Here is a 21,514-nt window from a genome sequence, read left to right on the forward strand (position 1 = left end):
ATGTCCTAAGCCAACCAATAAAAATATGCATTTGCTAGAATTTCCGAGCCCTGGTAATAACATTTTATAAAAACAAAATTTTGAATGAATATACAAATTATTATAATATATAAGTACCTATTCTCGATTTACTATTACAAATAATCTATAACAATTGAATAACATTTTTGGAAACCAAATTTCTTTCACAATTTTTAGTGGGGAACACAGGTATTATAAGCCTAATATGGTAGTTCTTTGTTGCAGTCCAATATACTGCCAAATGCATTCATGTTTGGAAATTTCTTCGGAATTTTTATTTATGCACGTTTTGAGAATGAAACAATTGCAAATATATCGCGTACAATTATATTAAATTTTTAAGATGATAAAAAACGATTACTGTTCGTATATAAATCGCAATGTATACAGCTGAAATGGTTTATAAATAATATAGTACTTACATTACTTTTTATGCACTTTATTTACATTCAACGTCAAGAATTCAAGATATAGTTATAACTTCGTGTTTACGTTTTGTAATTAACAACAACTTATTGATTTTAATTGCATATTTTATTTAAAAGCATACAAATTATTAACAGGCATTAAAACTATAAAATTATAAATTACATATTAACATTAAAAATTATTTTATTACACATAAATATTGATAGCGTGGCACTGAACACGTACATTAAGTTTTCGGTGATTCGAACTTTATCCACCCTGTTTGTTTTTGATTTTCCATGTTCTTTTTCTGAAATAATATAATAGGTATAATATAAATTTTGAGAGATTTAACTAATCATAACATTTAATTACGTCTGTGTGTTATTTCCAATTTCTGAATTTCTAAAGAAACAAATTATTATGATATTTACTACTTGATGGAGTGTCCTAGATAACTGTTTTAATATCTAATTATTCGAAAAAATTGTACGTACAATTCCCGATTCCCAACTCCAGTATTTCGGTATCATCCAGCTTTTATTTGCATCTCAGACGGTTATGGTCACGTGGCACGCGGCGTATCGGATAGGCAATTTAGGTACATGGCAGTCATGGTTATTCTTTTTCTGGTATCTCGTAAGCATAGGTATGCGATTTATCTCAATGCATTTCATTTATTAAGCGAAAATTCTGATCATTTTATTAACATGGCCTTGTAGAAGATTTTTAAAATTGTAATGAAAGAACACTGTTTTTAAAAATTGATCTTGTGAAATAAAAAGTTAAATTTTACTATTTTAAAACAATATAATATTTAATATTGCTGGTAATTAAATATTTATCTTATTTATTAAATCCCTACGTATTGTTTGGAACCTTGGAAAAAAAGGTGATAATCAATAAGAAAATATTAAAAAACAGTTAAGTTAAACATTTTAAGTGGCTTCTATATATGTACTTATGCTATATAATATGATGGTTATTGGTTTTTGTTTCACAATGTTAAATTTAGGAAGATTATTAACGTTTCAAAAAAAAAAGTTTATTCTTTCAAAATATATGTTTGTCCGTGCTAAATTAAACATATGGAATGGAACACAAACCTTATATTTTTACGATACGGAACTTCATACTTTAAATATTGTGGTTTACCGGAAATGCGTTCCGGGCCGTTCTGAATCCCGGGTATACAATATTATAATTTTGTCGTTTTACGTCTCCTCTCCCTAGTCATATTTATAGTATAAAGTGCTGGTTGAAGTTAATTTGTTGTTATGTAGATTCTCTAGGTTTCGTCGAAAATGGAAAACGTTTCGAAGTTTGTGCTAATGTTTAAATATAGGTTAGTAAAACGATTAATTTAAAATATAGTGATGGCGCAATAACAATTTTAAAGACAAGCATCAGAAATATTAGAATATTTACTCAACATCAGTTGTTTATGGTAGTTCGATAAAGAATAAGCGATGTGATATTTCTACACTTGATTTAAATATTTTGGCTCATTTTTGTATATTTGTAAGATATTTTAAATCATTAATTTTTTGTTAAAGCACGCTTGAAGTCCAAGTTTTGACAAAGACAAACGTATTTGACAAAAATACAAAAATTTGCAAATAGTCATTTAAATATACACGTATAATAATTTATTATATTTAAAATTTTAATGGTTTGAAAATATATAGCTGGGTTCCTATTAAGCTGTGTTCCTCTTGAATTTTTCTTATGTTTCATTTCTACAGAAGTCGTAAAGATATATTTTTTTCTCCCAGTAAACGTAATGTGAATTCATGAGGCTTATGCCTCACGGAGGTTGAGGGGATATGAACAAAAACTTTTGTTTTTTTAAATATATTTAAATTGGCTTAACATAAATCATAAATAGATGCCTATAATTTGAGAAAATAAGACATAAAACAATAAACATGATGCACGTGGAAATTACAACATATTGAGTAAGAGTATCAAAATACAAGCTTTGGAACATAAGAATAGGTACGGGACCAATTTATTTTAAGATTTCGTTGGATGTTATCTGAAGTAGTGAAAACATTAGAATGAAGAAGTTTTATTAATAATGAGATGGTTGGAGTTGTTAGAAAATTTTGAGTTAGATGTAAGTTCATCGACTGTTTAGATTGCCTCTGTGGAGCGCAGTGTTTGTCATGTACTCATGTACCATGATGTGGTTCTCGTAACTAATCTAGCTGAAAATTGAATTGATCGTATAGTACTGATTTTTGCTGGTTTATCAGGGCCACACATTATGATCTCTTATTATTCTGATAATAAATAAATTTTTTTCGAGACTAGTATTTTTTCTTAAAACAGTTAAATAATTTTATTAATTTTATGACTTTTATGATTTGTAATAATTTGTATCGATTAGGTTTATTCTTGCTATATTTTTGCATCCATCCACCAACGCTTGTAGACAAGACGAACTCACGAAAATAATAATCATAAAATATAGAAATTATATTATTATTATTATTATGATTATTATTATTATTATTGTAATGACTATACGTGTTGTAAGTACCTATAATATGCGCGTGACGGTTCAATTTAATCACGGCACCAACGACAACGATGCGATGACAACATGCAAGCCGCCAACCGACGGGGTGTAAGGGGTGTATATAGGTCGATTTATTTTTTACACGCGTGTACACTCACCCACAACCGTCATCGTCTGCAGCGGAGATCGAAATAATATAATAATATATCGTTGGTAGATACGGTGCGGTGTACGGTTGAGTACCTATCGCACTCCTCCCTCGACCTACTTCAGACCCAACCCTTATTCGGAGCTCAGAAATCTTCATCCCGCACGATTTTCATACCTATATAATATACACATCACCACATAACAGAGCAATAATATTGTGTTGGCACGGTCGTTGGCGCGCGAATTTTCCGAAAACAATACGACCTGCACGAGGTCTGCACTCCACGCGACGTTTGCGAAGTGGGAAAATACACGGGCGCCAATGGGTATCACTATATACTGAGTATAATATTAAATTGTACGGACGTCGACAACAACGGGTTGATAACCAACTCGTTTATTATTATCGTCATCGTCGTTGTCGTTGTTGTCGTCACTGTCATCGTCATGATTATATTATATACCCGAGCGTTTATTATTATATTGTCTGTTGGCGCGTTATTATATATTGTATATAGGTATATATACCATATTACTATTATTATTATATACGTAAACGCCGCGTATAATATTATAATTATTGTAAAGGGCCCCGTTGACATACATATTATTATTATTATTATATTGTTGAGAGACCCACGGATGAAGAAATTTACAATATGAGCTTGGCAATAATAATATTATATAATATCGTGAGGAGAACACTTGACGACTGTATTACATAAATAATATAATTTAGGTATATAATTTAATAATAATAATAATACACGACTCCCGAAGACAAGTGATGACAAGACGACGGGTGCCGCCTCATTGATTTAATAATGAGCGAAAACGATGTGTTGTGAGGACACGATTCGAGGGCCGGTCGTGCGTGTTATTATTATTATTATAATTGGATCAAAATCCCATAACTGGTCTGTCAATTAATTTGTTTTTTTTTCTTGAACGTCATTGTTATCGTCATCGTTTTTGAGCCTACAAAAGATTTAACAATTCACATATAATTAACAATAATATAATAGTTATACTGAATTGACTACGACGATTTCCCGCAGAGTCGTCGAGCACGTTATTTTTCTTCCATGCACCGAGCCGTTTGACGGCGTTATTCAGTAGGGGTAGGGGAATGATTTTAAATTTAATTAGAACTCAAGGAAATACTAAATATGAACTTATATTTGGGATATATTACCATGAGTTATAAAACACCTGTGGTGTCTTAATCCTCATTAATTATAAATATTTTTTTCAGAATTTAAATTAAATATAATAATATAATAATTACCGTGTTACCGTATATTAACGTAAGTGCACACCCATGATCATTAAATGAGTAGTTATTAAGCTAATTAAAATGTATTAACTTCAATGTAATGTTTACATAATTTTCAGTCTTAAAAAACAACATTTCTAAAAATGAAAATATTTTAAACTTATTTTTATTGTTTTTGCTATAAATTATTAACAATTTGTCAAATTTCGTATGATCATAAGCCAAAATATTTCTAAACGATTAACGATCATCAATATTTGCATACTTTTTTTTTTATAATTAATTTTATTAACATTTAGTCATTTGCATACATTGTTAGAGTATGAATGTATTTTTTTGTAAAATACAACGATCATTTGATTTTCATAAATACTCTTTACAGTCTTTTCAATTTTAATTTTCATAAAATAAATTATACCGTCTTACACAAACTGCAAAGATGTTGTTATTTTAAATACACGTAGGTATATGTATAAATCTAAACACGATTAGAATACGATAATATTAATATATTATCTAGAATCGAATCGAATATGTATAATTGATTTTATAGGGCCATTGTTATTCTCCGAGGGGATTAAGTAGGTCGCGATGACTTGCGCTTCGGATAATACTGATTTTATTTGTATTTCTGCACGATTTACATTGTTTAAAAATTCTTACATAAACGTCATGCAACGTACGTTAGACTATGATTCTGAGCAAACTCATTTACACTATACGTATTTAATCCCCATGGTTCCGCCTTGATTACAATGGTGATTGATCGATGAACACATATCACACAAAAATCGTTTTTATAACCTGACATCGCTCAAATGATATTATAATGTATGTAATTCGGGGGCGTATTTAGGGGGAAAGGAACTGCGCGTTGACAATAGATTTCGACCAGTCTTTCTATTAAATTATTTTATTGCTTATCATGTATATATGTATACATGTATAATAATAGTTGGTTAATAATTATTGTTGTAGCCTACAACCTATTTTATTATATCCGAAGTGCTTATTAAAATAATAGAAATATGCTTGTAGTGTACTACAAGCATACCTTAAACATATATATTATATGTATATGTTAGCGTTTAAGTTGTATTGTGATGTTATTTCTAAGAATTGCTGTTATTTGGTTTCTCCTCCTTAGGAACACTTATTGGTCTTAATTTTAAGTGGTGTCATATTTTTCGAACCTTACACACATAGTAAGCCATATTATTCTCCCAATTTTTCAAAACTCTAATTATTACTTTAGTTATATATAGAATCAAAGACATATTGAGGAATTTTGCGCCCAGGGTAAGAAAAAAAAATGCTTTCTTCCAACCTAAATTTCTTTAGCAATAGGCGTATTTGAAAAAAAAATATGATAGTTTATCAATATCTGAGTGTCAATACTTTTTTTATCTGCACCCAAATGACCTAGATACCGTATTATATCAAAAAATGCTCTCTAAAATTTAGTGCCCCTATAAATTTACCGTCCGGGGCCCAAGCCCCTCTGACCCCCTAAATACGTCACTGGATAGAATAGTACTTTCTATATAGATAAAATACTTTTTTATTGTGCTTTTTTATATCTATCTATTTTTACTATTTTTATTTTCATTACTATCTATTACCTCAGTTGTTCTTATTGTTGTTTTTTGAAACAGATTGAATAAAACAAAAAACAAAAAATGTATATTCATGTAAGAAATAATTCTAATCTATTCATTGTTCAGCTATAACAAACATAATTTTATATGTTTCTGACAACTTATCTATTATTGATTCTACTTTTGAATTATCTATCCGATTCTAATATATTTGTTCAGTATTCGGTTATATATTATTCATTTTTATCTAGTATGTTAAATGATACAAACATACAGCATATTATTGGATTTTTTTTTATATGAATATAATATATCAAGTAGTTACCTTATAGTAAGTAATATATTATTCAATGTTGAACAATTACTATTAAGTTTTACTATAAATAAATGAAGAGACTTAGTAATATATATTATAAAAAAACGACTAAATATTTATGCTGAAGAAATTTACATAGTTAATTCGGCGGTACTAGTATGAGATATAATGACGGGTGCTTAGTCCATTATTGTTTCCCTCCATGTGATCCTATCATGATACTCTGTGCGCTAATAAAATAAAACCGATTGAATGGTTGTTATGCATAATTCGATGGATGGAATGACGATAATTCAAAAAACAAATTATTTTTAAACGCAGAGTTATGAAAATCATGTACTGCACGAAAATGAAACTATATTTGCCCCCACGCGAAATTTATTTTCATTTTTTGATTCGATAGCTATTTTATTTAAAATATTATTTGTGGTCATCATCATTAAGTAAGTTGTGTTTTCAGAGTTTTCACTTTTCCTTTCACAAAAAATTATTATACGTTCGCTTTTCAATTTTTAAATACGACCCAGTACCTACATAATAAACAATAGTCTTGTATAATAATAACTAATGAATTAAATATAAAATAAGTTTACTAACTATTTGGTAGTTTTAATTTGAAGCGGGAATATTTTTCATACACATATAGAGCAATGCAATAAATCATTTCTAATAGATTTATCGAATTTAAATTTAAACCCATTCAACACTCGTCACTCTCGTATTATTTTTGCCATGTTTTCATATTTATTTTAAATTTAGAGAATTAAAATAATAATGATACACACGCGTTATCCACGATAATCGATGATAATTTCAGATTGGCAAGTACCTATAATTATTACTTAAAATGTTTTTTTTTTTGTGGAAACGATGAAGCGTGTCTAAATAATTATAATAATTATATAATTGCTTTACTCATACGCCTCCCCGCCCGATACTGGTACTGGATTAAAAATGTACCCTTGGGGCGGACTACAATACGAAAATACCAAAAATGTCGAACTCACAATTGTCAAATGTCTGCGTATTTTTTTTACCAACTGCCACGTGATACTATTTTTTTCCATGCAGCTTTAGCTCAAGTGTTGCAGGGCTCGTATAATGGCGCATAGTTGCATTGGTTGTATTTGTTGATGAGTCACCATAATATTATAATTTATAGCTGCTGTAGAATAGTTTATGCGATTCGATTATGTTTAGATAATATAGTTAGTAGCATTTAGTATTTAGTAATTTAGATGACTGACTCTGCATTCGACACACATGATAATAATTATATATCTACCTTATCGATGGAAATCAGAAACTTCATGATATAACCCGTCTATAGATTACTTGGCGTTCGACTATACGACGACCGTTATGACTTTAAAAAAAATAATATACGATGAAGTTCAAAAAAATTATCATACCCCGCGCTATTACTTATCCCAAAATATTCGCATATTATAATTATAAAGCGTACGTTGTAGTTCAAGGGGAGGAAAGGGATAATCCGATGACTAAATGGCGTTTAAAGTATGGACTATGTACGACGTATATAATATACAAATATATATAGTATAAAATAATACATAAATATATTTAATATATAGTAATATCTGTACTGCAGTCTGTAATACTCGTGCATGTATGTACGATTTGCCATCCGTCAGACCGACCACTACGATTATGAAAATGGTCGTGCGGGTTGTAGAAGACGAGGGTGAAAAAATATGAAATTAACCACAATATATACCGCCGGTGCGGAACGTCATTAGTTTTGGCCCCCGTTTTCGCATCATGGGATTCAGTGGCTCGTCCTCGTCCTCCACCAATATTGACTTTCGATACGAACAAACATCGCAGACGATATATACACATAATACATACAATGCACAGAAATATATATATATATATATATATGTATATATTTACTCACAGCGCCGAGTATTAAACGTATTAAAAATCACCGCCGCCGCCGAACTATATATACGTACTCTGCTCCGTCATAGTGTACCACCGGTGCAGGGCACCCTCTACAAACTCTTGTGTTTATATACATTGTATATACATATATACAATGTATATACATATATACAATGTATATACAGTTCATCCTGTATCGAGGTTTACCTACGGGTCGGAGGCGGCTATTCTATAAATTTGGTGTTTTTACTCACTCCGTCGCGTCGTGTTTCTCCCTCGTCCACGCGCGGAATAAATTACGGGGAGACCGCGCCGCCGCCGCAGCAGCCGACAGTTGTTGTCGAAAGGCAATTTGGTAAATTGTAAACGTGAGTAATTTATATGCGACCCGGTGATTGGTAATCACGGTAAAACGTTTCGGCGTGTATGTTTATGTATATATATTATATAACTATATATATATATACATACACGTGCTCATTTGAACGGCGTCAGCGGTGCACGCTTAGGGGTCGGGGGTGAGCAAAGCACCACTTTATATTTTATATATATATATATATATATATATATATATATTATTACTTGTGTATGTGAGTATATACATAGCATTTCGACACGGTCTTATATATATTGTATACTATACTATAATATGTATAGGCGTAATACATATTATTATAGGTCTTGTTGATGCGATCGGTGATGGGCTTCACTAGTATAACTACGGTGCGAATCGTGATCATTAATTCTCGCGCGTCGACGGACTTTGCTAAGTACCTATGGTACATCGATCAGTTTTTTACACACCGCCCCGTGCCACTGGTATACACACTCTGAGCTTACGGTTTACGGTGATTACATTTGAAAGTGAAAAATAATAACTGCACCGCCAATAAATTATCGAAAAATTGTTTTCAAATATACTTACAGGCCAGGTTTTGGAGTACTTCCAAGTTTTTGTAATGATTATACGAATTAAATACTTAAATCGATAACAAGAAAATATTATCATATACGAATACATAGTTTTAAAGGAGCAACCTTTTAGTATTTATCTAGGCGTTTCAGATATCGAGTGGAACAATCTACGAGTAGAATTTCATGGTGACCAAAATGATTAGAAATCGATGGCTATTATAGACACATATTTGAAATTTTATTTATTTAAGAAAAGCTTTTCGAGCAAAAAATCACAAAACTACGCTACTTCAGAATAATTTTACGATGGCCGTCGCGGTTCTCTGTTTATATATTTAACATGCACTAACAGCTATGCATACATTTCCTGTTTGTCAGTTGTCTGTGCCGTCGTACACGATGTATGCAGCTTATGATGAAGATGCATATTATGTGTGCACAACCAATTTTCAAAAAAATGTTTCGAAATAGCTTTTACCACGGTAAAACGGTTTTTGTTAAAAAAAAAGTTGAAATAGGGGCAGTATTATTGCACTACAAAATGTAATTTTTTTAATAATTTATACTTAATTATCGTTTCAAACGTTTCAGTTATATATGTACTATATAATATTATGAAATATGAAATATTATAACATATTATACCTATCAATTATCATATATATTTAATCATTCTAAGAGCCATATTAGTTTTAAATGTTGTAATAAATATTATAACATATAAAATACGATTTCATATTTTGTTCAACCATCTTTCATAAGGAAAAGTATACATTTTAAACACCTATTAAAACATTTGCAATATCATTCAATGATGGTTGTATCGGTACAGTGTACTTATAGTCTAAGAGAAATAAAAAGAGGTGGGAAACGAAAACCATTAATTTTAGTTATTCGTAATATAGATGGATGTTAAGTATATAAGTAATGACATTTTTCACTCAGTTTTTAAATTATAAGAAATATGAATGTTATAATAGTAAGTTTTTTCGTTAATAATAAATTCGTATAATGGTGGATTATATTTAATGGACATAATAAAAATGTAGGTAAACATAATAAACAATAAAACAACACAAATTTTAATAATAACTCAGAAGGTATTAATTGGTATACATTTTGCCATTTCACGTATAACATATATTATTATATCTTATCAATATAATTATTCTTATCGTCAAGTATTATGACGTGACATATGTTTTGAATTATGTTTGTATTTTTTATGTTATAAAAAATAACATTATTAACAAATACAATGCGTTTTAACACGTACAAATATATAAAAACATATATTATATACCATGTATCCTATATTATTATATTCTTGAATCGCTGCGTATATTAGATGCGCAGTTACCTCTTTTATTTATTTAAAAAATATATCTGTCAATGGTATTCGTATTCAAATCGAGTGTAAATAAGTCGTGGGTCGGGGGTAGACGAAGGAACTGAACTCGAGTAGTTTTTATATTGAGAAGTGAAAAGTTTTCCGATGCGATACATTTATACATAGATATAAATAAAAAGAAAAAGCGCTTCGAGTGTAGAACAAACCTTTTGGAAATAAGAACATCGGTTAATGAATGCATATCGGCTTAACGAACACTTGCAGGGCTTTTCTTTTTCCGTCTTTCGGTGTGCACCGTCGTATCTCAAAGGCCACCGCCGCCACCGAGTCGGGGAAACGCGTTTTTATAAAATAAACAACGTGCAAAAAAAAAAAAAAACAAACGAAGGGGAAAGTCGCTGAATATTCTACAGAGAAGTTTTTAATTTGCCTTTATGGTAAACAACGACGGTCGGGTAAATAGAACGTTATACGGTGATTTTTTCTTTTACGTTCTCCTTTGCACCAACACTTTAAAAAAAAGATTTTTCTCTCCTCTTCCAGCCCGCGTGTTAACAACGACCAACAGCTTTGATGCTTGCTTTTTATTTTATTTTAACGCGGTCGGCAAACGTGAATAATGACGGAATTTACATTCTTAGCCGCCGCTGCTGCATAAAATTATATATCTAAATACAGCGTGATCACAATTTATAAGGTAACGCTAAGTATCTCGTCCGGATGCCCTTGAATTCGATTCGGCTTTTGATAACTACATTATACAGGATTTATAATATTACACTTTGATGAAATCTCAATTTCTAATGTTGCTTAAATAAATACAATATCAATAATCAAAAATATTTAAAAATTCTAAATGATATAAGGAACAATTTAATTTTTGAAAAAATGACGATTGGTATCCCTATACATTATATAGTGTTTTGTGCGACTATACTCGTCGTCCGCCCCGACTATCTTGATTTTCCGAATGATACAGATGAGGCTCGTATTTTTTATTATATACCTAATATTATATCATATTTACGTATACGTCACATTTACGATGTATACAATACATATACGCGCGTCCGTATAAAATTACATCCGTTCGAGAAATTTGGTTATGGCTTGACACGCCACCAATCGTACGGAACTCTTCTTCTATTTCGCCAAAACATTATACGTGCCATCTGCCCCCAGGATTCGGCGTCATCTGGCAGAACATCGGCCAAACCTCAACATTAATTCGAAAACCCACACGACACATCGACGACGTCAACTCGAGCCGCCGCCACCTCCTCAAGTTTTTACTAGACAGTAGTGATAAACATATTGTGTAAGGGTTTGGCATCGTGTTGTCGAAATAACATACAATATTATATATATTATTTCATCCGAGGATGACACTGCTGCGCTCACAATATTGTTATGTAGGTTTTTGATATTAGTTTGGGGTGGATTTTTTGTTTCCGATTTTCCACCGCACTGCTTGTCGCGTGACGCACGTATCATCATGCGGTTTATGTCACAGATTTTCTCTAGTTAATTTCGTCCAAATTTCATTACAAATCGTCATAAAAAAATTCCGCGTTTTTTTATGTAAGCTCTCTAGTCCAAACTAATTAGTTCATAATGTAATTACTAATGTAGTTTATTTATACATAATTGTTCGTTGGCCACGAAATGTCTAAATTGAATTTTTGTCTATCTCAAATCATCATGCATGATGAATTGATGAGTGTCCACGGACACTAGTTAAAACATCATACTTTTTGACCAAAAAACTACCTTTATTGATTTAGTTACCTAAATAACACCTATAGGTGTTTGTTTGCTCATCTAAACCAAAGAATTTTCAATAAAAATAAAAATTTGGATTAAATATTAATTGGACAATATATAACTTATCCCTTGAAAATTGCAGTACAACAAAAATCGATGCGTATAATAATTAATAAACTTACATATAAATTCATATATCACGTATCTATATTATAAATGTATAACTATGAATTCAAATACTATATATTATATATTTATAAAATAATGTTGGTTAAAAAAATTATGCATTATACTATATAATGTGCCGTGTCTTCACTTCTTCAGTTCAAATAAAATCGACCGTGACATGTAAGTGGTACGCAGCATATATTATAATATAACCTCATGTTACCTATTAGCATTTTTTAAAACTTTTGTTTCTTATTCGCTCGAAATAACTGTTTTTGAATAATATAACTTTTTATTCACAGATTATACCAAAAATATATCTACTTCAAACAATCTCCGCAATTAAATCATCATATTCACAATCTATATAATCCATGTGTGTAGTGCCATCATACATTCATACATACGCGTTCGACTAGCTGTATCGAACTTTTGACGCTAAGACAACAGAAATTATACGCATGTAACTATTCAAGTAATGTTTATAATATATACCTAGTAGCTTACCCCAGAGTTATATATTATATAATTTATATTAAATCAACAAAATATAAAGCTCGTGAAGTATAAGTATATAATATATAAGTATATACTTTGTGGCAGGGCAAGTATTATATATACGATGGAAACAAAACGCGCGTAAATATACCACACACACACACACACACATAATATATATATATTATATACCTACCCAAATAATATTATTATCCCAGACATTATTCTCCTCGACCGCGCCCACCCTTAAAAAAAATATGATCATAAAGATACTTGTCGTAAAAAAAAAATACAAACAATAACGCTCTCGATGCCCTAAACCGAAGCTCTCTCTTTTGAACGTACCTATATATATATTATATATATATATATATATATTTCTCTAGGTTTGGAAAGCCATAAAACCTCGTTGCAACCATTCATTACACGCCAGGCAGATACAAAAACTTGACCGAAGATGTTTTTTCTCTGGCTTTGTGGATGTTTGTGTTTGTATATATGTACGTTTACTCCCCTCGGAAAATGGAAATCGACACCGTCATATAAAATAATTTATGTGCCATTTCCTGTTGAAAAGTTATACTTTTGTACATATATCCATGTGCGGTCTCTCTCTCTCTTGTGAATCCTTTTCACCGCAATAAAAAAATGGCCCTGCAGAAAATATTTATATATAAGCTGGGGGCACCCGAAAATGAATTTTTCCTGCAGTCTGTTATTTTTTCCTAGCCGAAAAAGAAAAATATTATCCAACACACTTCACTTGCCCGCATAATGTGTGATGTTTATAGAATATAGGTTATATATATATATATAATATATATTATATGGTACAGTCACACATACACACACACACACAAAAGAAGTACGTTTAATGGACCCGGAAGATCGGCCGGTAATCCTACAGGGATTTTACCTTCTTTATTTTTTCCGCTTCAAACCGCAAATAAATAATAACCAACTGTGAAAAAAAAATTAAATAAAAATTCTAGACGAAAATGATGTTTAGCCGTCGAAAGCGTCAATTCAGTGGTCCACTTTTTAGTTTAGAGTTTAGATAAAACTCGCAAAACCATTAAATGTGCTTGCAGTCAAATTTTGAAGAAATTCCTTTTGCTAACATAAATAATTTAAAGACATTATCACCATTCACCACTGATGATTATACATTTATACAGATAATGACCATCATTTTTAAGTGCATTCAGAGTAAAACAAAATATAAGTTCCTCTATATTGAATGAGATTATAAAACGATTAAATTGGTTTTACTTTTATTATATATATTAATATAAAATAACAAAATAAAATTTGAACATTGCTTTAAAAAAATGTTATATTATACGCATAATAAATATTTATAATAATATGATAATGATGAAAGTGGTCAAAATGTCTCAACGTGGTAAATTTTATAACTTAAGTCTATATCTTAGGTTTAGGTGGTTTAGCTAAACCTAACCTTAGATAATGTCTTCTGTTCATCATACAAATAAAATCCAAAAAAATTATTTTTTTTCAATTATCGTTAACATAGCGAACAATTGCAGGACTTTTTAAAATAGAGTAACTCAGATCTCAGAAGCAGGACATCCCATCCTCTACTCCTGAATGTCACACTTGAGTACTAGACATATAGGTAGTTGAAATCGAAACCATTATCATATATAAGTTATCGTCTCGGATTTTGGTACCAAACAAATTTTTAATTTTAAACGAATTTTAAAACGTAAGCAAAATCCTCCACTAAAGTCGGCGGTTTTAATATATACATTTTGAATTCGATATAGATAATAATCATATCGTTGTAACATTTTCAAACACCGTTGGGCCTATCGATATTTATCTATATAAAATATAAATATCCAATCGTGTTTTTATTCATCTGTTTTTAGTAATTGCCAAAACCATCAGAGAATACAGGCGCGCGATCGGGATGCTGTCTGTCAATTTTTTACTTTACACGATTTCGCATACGCTATAAAACACGCAATGTGTGAAATCCCTCGACACCCTGACGTCATCCTTAAAGCAAGTTTTCGACTTCATTTCGATATAATAAGCCATATAAATTCTAAAACAGAGATCAAAGGGAAACCGTCCGTCGTAACTCTCGTTTTACGGAATTACTGGTTACTGCGATCTATTATAGACATCAAAAATGTGTATACACATCATCCCACGTGATAGAATATATATATATATATATAATATTAGTTATGTACAAATAACATGGTATGTGCATATACATTTTTATGTAGTAGACCGTGAACGGTGTTTTTCTTTCATTTCTTTGCAAAAAATAAAAATAAAAAATTGATCACGTTCGATATAATATGTGATATAATATGATAATGATACATAATAATATACGTTATCTTATTATTTACTATTTACGGTTCAGTGTATATAATTATGTGTGTATACGTCATGTTGTACATTTTATTAAATAAACTGAAATACCAAATACGCACATTAATAACTGTCTCGTTAAGAGTATTTTATATTATGTCCCGACACGATCGTTTGGCGATTTTTGATTTATACTCGACCGCAGCACGTTGACGCTAACCACTGTTGGTCACGGGTCACCGGTATCCGCACACCCCTAATATATAATAATATACGAAAACATTTTGTAATTTAATAATGCGCGACAAGTCTCCCGCGGCCGACGTTTCTATTATTGCCGCGGCCTAAATGACATTTTGACTGCGCTCGCGAAATTGAGTTATCACTTTAAAAAAAGTAATAACCACCGCGACAACGATGAAATATATTTCGTTTTTGTCTATATAAAATATTTATTTATATAAGCGTTACAGCAGCATAACATATTAACAAGATCTTTAGCGTATATCTAAACCAACCAAATATTAATTAAATCTATTAAACTGTATTACTTATAGTATTATAGTATTGTATAGACGTAATACTATAGGAAGTCCATGCGTCCCGTTTAAAACGGAATCGTCTCTTTTTTGATCACGTCCCGGTGCCTCGACAAACATCAAACACCAAATGGGACGCTTTTTGTCTCGTTTTTAGAAGATGGTCCCTTTCTAATCCCGATATCTCCATATTATTATATTATTATGAGTAAAAAAAATATATATTAAGCTTATCCAACATAATTTAAATTGTAAAAAAAAATTTAGGTTTTTTAAGAGTATCTACCTTAAACCATTTGTCCCGTTTTTGACAAAATAAAAATGACCACTCTACTACTCTAGTATACTATCGTGCATCTACGTTACTCTTGCATGGCTATTAAACGCTAAGGGTTGTGCTCTGCAAATTTCAAATATATTGCGTTTTCATTTTTGTGTTTACTATTTACACCTTCGAGTTACCATACTGTTGAAGACTATAGTCAAATGTGTAAGAGTTATGATATTTTTTGACGATATTTTGAACCTGAATCAGACTTATAAGTTATCAAATACAAAAAATAGGTGTTTTTATCATTAAAAATATAACATATTATAAGGCTAAAATAAAATCTCACATTGTATGTGTGAGTATATGTGTACTCGTTATTTATCATTTATATAATAAAATAACAAATTTCGAGCCAACTTATTATTATTTGTATAATTTATATAGATAACATTGTGATTTGTGATACATGATACATGTATAAAAATATAAAATTTTAAAAACAATACATTTTTACAGATGGCGACTAAAACATTTGCAGTATTTATCATGGTTTAATCAGTTATGGAACTAAATATTCTAATATGATTTGAAAATAAAAACGCTGTACAATACTTACTATATAACGTTGTAAGAATTCATTATCATATAGTTCATACTACGAATGTCACTGTTCACTATAATATAAACAAACTCTATAAACTTGTCGATGCGGGCGATGCGGCCAAATCTAAGTTTTTCATAATTGGTAGTTGATGGAGTTGGTACCATGATTGGAAAAACCATGTAATTATCCTTCGTCGTTTAATAGAGACCAACAAGATTCGTTGGCAGATATGTCACCTGCAGTCATCGACAAGTAGAGCCCGGTAGAAATTATGACAAAACTATATCAATAAATTTCGTTTTTGAGTTACTCGGTCGAGTATGATTACTCTTATGGTAACATTTGTTGTAGAAGTTACCTGCATAGTTGAGAAAACATTCCACCAAAACTTTGCCAACAAACTTTTTTGTCATGAAATTATTTTGAAATATTGTTGTATAGCTTATTATCATTTATTTAAATATTTACAAAAGCACATTATAAATCGAGTTTAATTATTATAATAACAGTATAATTTGATCAAGATTTTTATTGAGACTTACAAAAAAAAATATACATACATACATACATATATATATATATATATATATATATATATATTATTGCATCAAGTTCGGTTCGAGTGAAAAATATTTAAAATAAAATTCCTAATAAGGCACTCTTTCTCTATCACACACTTATTTTAAAAGGAAAATTTCCAATGCAAATTTATATTCCATAATAAAACGGTAGCACTAAATAGGTCTTATTATTGATTTGTGCATGAGTTTTATTAGCAGGTGTAAACGTGTAGTGATTTTGTTTTTCGACTGTTTGGATTTGAATAGCAGTGGACTTATATAAACAGAATTTTGACAAAACTACAACTGTGTTGTCAACTTCAATCATTAAAATTACTATACTTTTTTGGAGAATTAAGTATTATATGTGGCATGAATCTGCAAGGGTTAAGGTTACTTTTTTTCGGGGACCTCAGCGTGAATAAAAAACGTGTGGGAGCATAAATAATAAAATGTTGTGTGGTGTAGAAAATGAACTTTTTACACACACTCACGCGTACACAACAATAATATAGACGCACCGAGTGCGGTCGATCGCGATGAAACGCTCTGTGGGCTGGGGAGAATTATTATTATCGAATCGCAAAGGTCGCGGGCAGAGAAAATTCGAGAATTTAATCCCTGTCGGGGAGGCGCGACGGCCGCGGTTCCGTTACCGAAAAGCTACCCATACACACAATATAATGGAATTACAGACCACGCGGCGGCGGCGGCGGCGTCGACCGGATTTAAATTAGATAAAAGGCTTAATTTTAAAAGACTTTCGCGAGCCATGCGCGCGGGCTCAGCTCCGGTTAGAGCCAATCAACCGTTCCATTTATGTATCGGCGGGGAGGTTTGGTTTTTTTCCCTTCACTCTCGCACACTCGCGTACCCGTTTTTCCGCGGGGGCTGAAGCTCCGCTACCGTCCTCCAAATAAAGTCCCGGCAAGAGGGCGGCTATGATATTATACGATTTTATATTATGTACGCGACGACGATCCTGCGGCGGCGGAGAGGGTTGTCGTCGTCGTCGTCGCCTCCACCTCACCACCGCCGACGCCACCTCCGTCACAATGGGATGTGTGCTGCTGTGGTTTCCTGCTCGGAATGATGTTAAATTAGCAGAAAATCGTCGAGCCCCGCGCCCGAGCTGCTCCTTTGTCGCTCCCCGAACGCCTGCCGGCCACCGACGACCCTTTTGCATTAACATGTAAATAAAAACGTTGATTGACAACATTGTTGTGGTTCCCGTCGTGCACCCTCCTCCACTCACCTCCACTCGACGACACAAACGTAAACCCACACCCCCGTACCGATATAACAATATAATTTATATATCGTTTTGGCCGATACCATATAATATATATGTAGCTACCGTATAATTATTATTTTAAATCGTATACGTATATATAGTAGGTACAACAATAATTTATACACAATAACCGCGCATGCGATGCACAGATCGTAAGAACAGTCATTATATTTTTGAGCTACCTACTGAGCCATAAAGCTATAATCGCGACCATCCCGCGGGCAATACGAGTTTGTCAGGTATATATATATATTGACGATAACAGTTACAATATATATGACGATATTGTTGTCCGAATTATATCCGCGAACAAAAAATTTATTTAAATCATTGACTTTTTTTAGGAGATGTATTTATTATATTGGTCGGCCAATCGACCTATAAAAATGTTTTCATAAAAAATTAAACATCTTACATTATAATCTTATAATATGCAATCAAAAATTATTTTTTAATGTTATTAAAATGCATTAAATATGTTTGATAGAAGTAATTTATATCAGTTTATATCCTCGCATGATGAGTGAGACTCAGGCGCATATAATACATAAACATAATATTAAATTAAAATATTATGAATCAAATAATGTTTGAAAATTCTTTAGAAAAATATATATCAAAATATATTGTTGGAAAGTATTTTGCATTTACAATATAATCAAAAGTAAATCATCGTTAGGTACTCCGCACCTAAACTAGATTATATTTTTTCAAACGCTCGAATTTTCCGTTAAAATAATTTGTTAACTTTTCATTTCGACATCGTGATTTTAAGGTGTTTGCTTGTTAAAATCGTCATCTTGGTATATTGTATTTAGTTATTATTTTTATTATAATAAAAACTAAGAAAAATTAGTTAGCTGCTGCGCTGTTTTCTTAAGTTTTCAAATGGAAAAACTTTAAAGTAGAAAAATGTTCTCACGAACCTGTTTACAATGTGAAAATTCCTCGTTAGGTATTCATAAAATCAAGAGACCGGAAACCGTTCCAATTTTTTACAACCAAAGAAAAAATAGTTTTTGTTATTGCCGTGTCATTTAATTGCAAGAAACAATAACTCAAATGTTCGTCGTCCTAATGAACCCTCAAATAAAAACTGTCATTATATAGATAGACGCATTCCATTTTTTCTTGATCTATATATATATATATGTATATTATGTATTATTATTATTATTATTATTATTATTTATGCAAAAACCGTAACAATTCGTCTCGTCGATTTCCGACCCCTCCGGGCGTTCGTTTGATTGGTCTTGACAACCGAGATAAACTGAAAGATATTTCTTTTTTCCTTCTTTTTTTTCACATTTCTCTTTTGCGCTGTCTCTGCTACTCTTTCGTGTATAATATATATATACATTCTGTACAAAAGTATACCGAGTGAAGTTGAGGGTGAAAGGAATGATGGTCGTGCCTCTCGAATGTGAATTATAACCTCATTTGCATACGGGACCCTTTACCATCGTGAGTGTATCTCGTCCGAGACACTCCGTCATAAATCACATTTAGACCTTGCACTGTAACGTGAAAATATATATACAACCAAGATTATATAAACCAGGGACCAGGGTGTTTATTGGACAAATATTATGTCTCCCTAAAAATCGATTGCCGCAAACACTCACGAAACTTATATCACGAAAGCATTTCGTCTCCCATTCGTTATCTGCTGTTGTTTTTTTTTAAATAAATTAGCACCTAGTGCTGGTGGTTTTATTAAGTATAAAATATTAATTAGTATTAATATAAGATAGGTATAGTTGGGTAACTGTATACGTGATTTAGTTTTAAAACATAAGCAACTAGCAACGAAAATCGAGTAAAAAATTAAAATATAAGATATAGGTCGTCAAATTTCCGTAAAACTCGAAAGACCTGATAAAAATTATTATTTTTTTAAATATCCTATAAAAGAACAGTACTTTATTCGACGATATACGAACTTCATCGTCAAAATATGTTGACGATTCATAAATTCATTTTTGTTTAAATATTATTTGAAAACGAAAATTTTCTCAGTATTATAGATCTTATTATGTAACAAGTAGGAGTTAAAGTAACTTATTATAACAAACATTTTTTTAAGTTAGGTACATATATATATATTTAGTATACTTTGCTGAAATGTTTCTTAGAATTCATATTATGCGATGTTGGTGTATAGGTAGGTATACCAAAATAATCACCAAAATGTTTTCAAAACGAATTCAAATAAAAATAATCTCTACGAATAAAGTTTTCAGCAGACATTTTTATTTTTACAAAGATTTAGGATTGAATTGTTCCAGAAGTGGATTTTTTTATTATGTACAAGATGTCAAGATGTTTACAATCTGTTCAAAAAAAAGAACAATAAGCAAATTGTATAATAGTGAAATATGACAAGTATGACGGAGGAAACCACCCAATGATTGCACTACCTATTTTGAGTATTTATACACTATAGATTCCATGCATTCTTAAGAGTATATGATCTAAGAATCAGCCAGAAGGTCACGACAACAAAAAAAGTGAATTTAAAAAAAAATAATAATAAATGATTTACTCTACAAACGACGTATTAAAGGATCAAATATGTAGTACCTATACGGCTATACCTAACAAGTGTATTACAATTTTCAAAAATTTGATTATTCGAGCTAAAACCGTCAATTTGAATTTTAAACACTTAATAAATAATATATGTTCAGAGTCAATGTGCGCATATGTCGTATCAAGTTATTATACTCAATCCATAAATTTAAATAGCTAGTTTTGGAATACAATTAAAATACCTGCACCTGGGAACGCCGTCACGCAGACTTATGGAAACACGAAGGCTGTTGTTCACGGTCGGTGTACTCGGCTACATAGTCCTATAATACATATATATCATAAACATAATATTATTATAATTATTATTACTGTTCTAGTGGTTGATGGGTGGATGGGTGTGTGTGGTTTTGGGTACCCAAAATATTCATGTGCCTGAGGTATTTCCAGATATTATTATTC

General features: G+C 31.2%; 1 long non-coding RNA gene across 3 annotated transcripts in view; it reads right to left on the reverse strand.

Moving 5' to 3' along the window:
* Positions 1–570: 570 nt before the first annotated feature.
* LOC107165420 (uncharacterized) overlaps positions 571–21,514 on the reverse strand; it is a 229,630-nt gene continuing 208,686 nt past the window's right edge. For 2 of the 3 annotated variants that reach the window (XR_016191846.1, XR_016191845.1), the window contains exons 4-5: positions 21,295–21,375; positions 16,763–20,037 (exon numbers count right to left, since the gene is read on the reverse strand). This is a non-coding gene — a long non-coding RNA (uncharacterized LOC107165420). Of the gene's footprint in view, positions 740–16,762; positions 20,038–21,294; positions 21,376–21,514 lie in introns of those variants that run through there. The other variant, XR_016191847.1, reaches the window with a different exon arrangement.

The sequence above is a fragment of the Diuraphis noxia genome, unplaced genomic scaffold (genome assembly GCF_037042655.1).
Source record: "Diuraphis noxia isolate RWA-SAM2 unplaced genomic scaffold, SU_Dnox_SAM2 contig0005, whole genome shotgun sequence".
Classification (NCBI taxonomy): Eukaryota; Metazoa; Arthropoda; class Insecta; order Hemiptera; family Aphididae; genus Diuraphis; species Diuraphis noxia.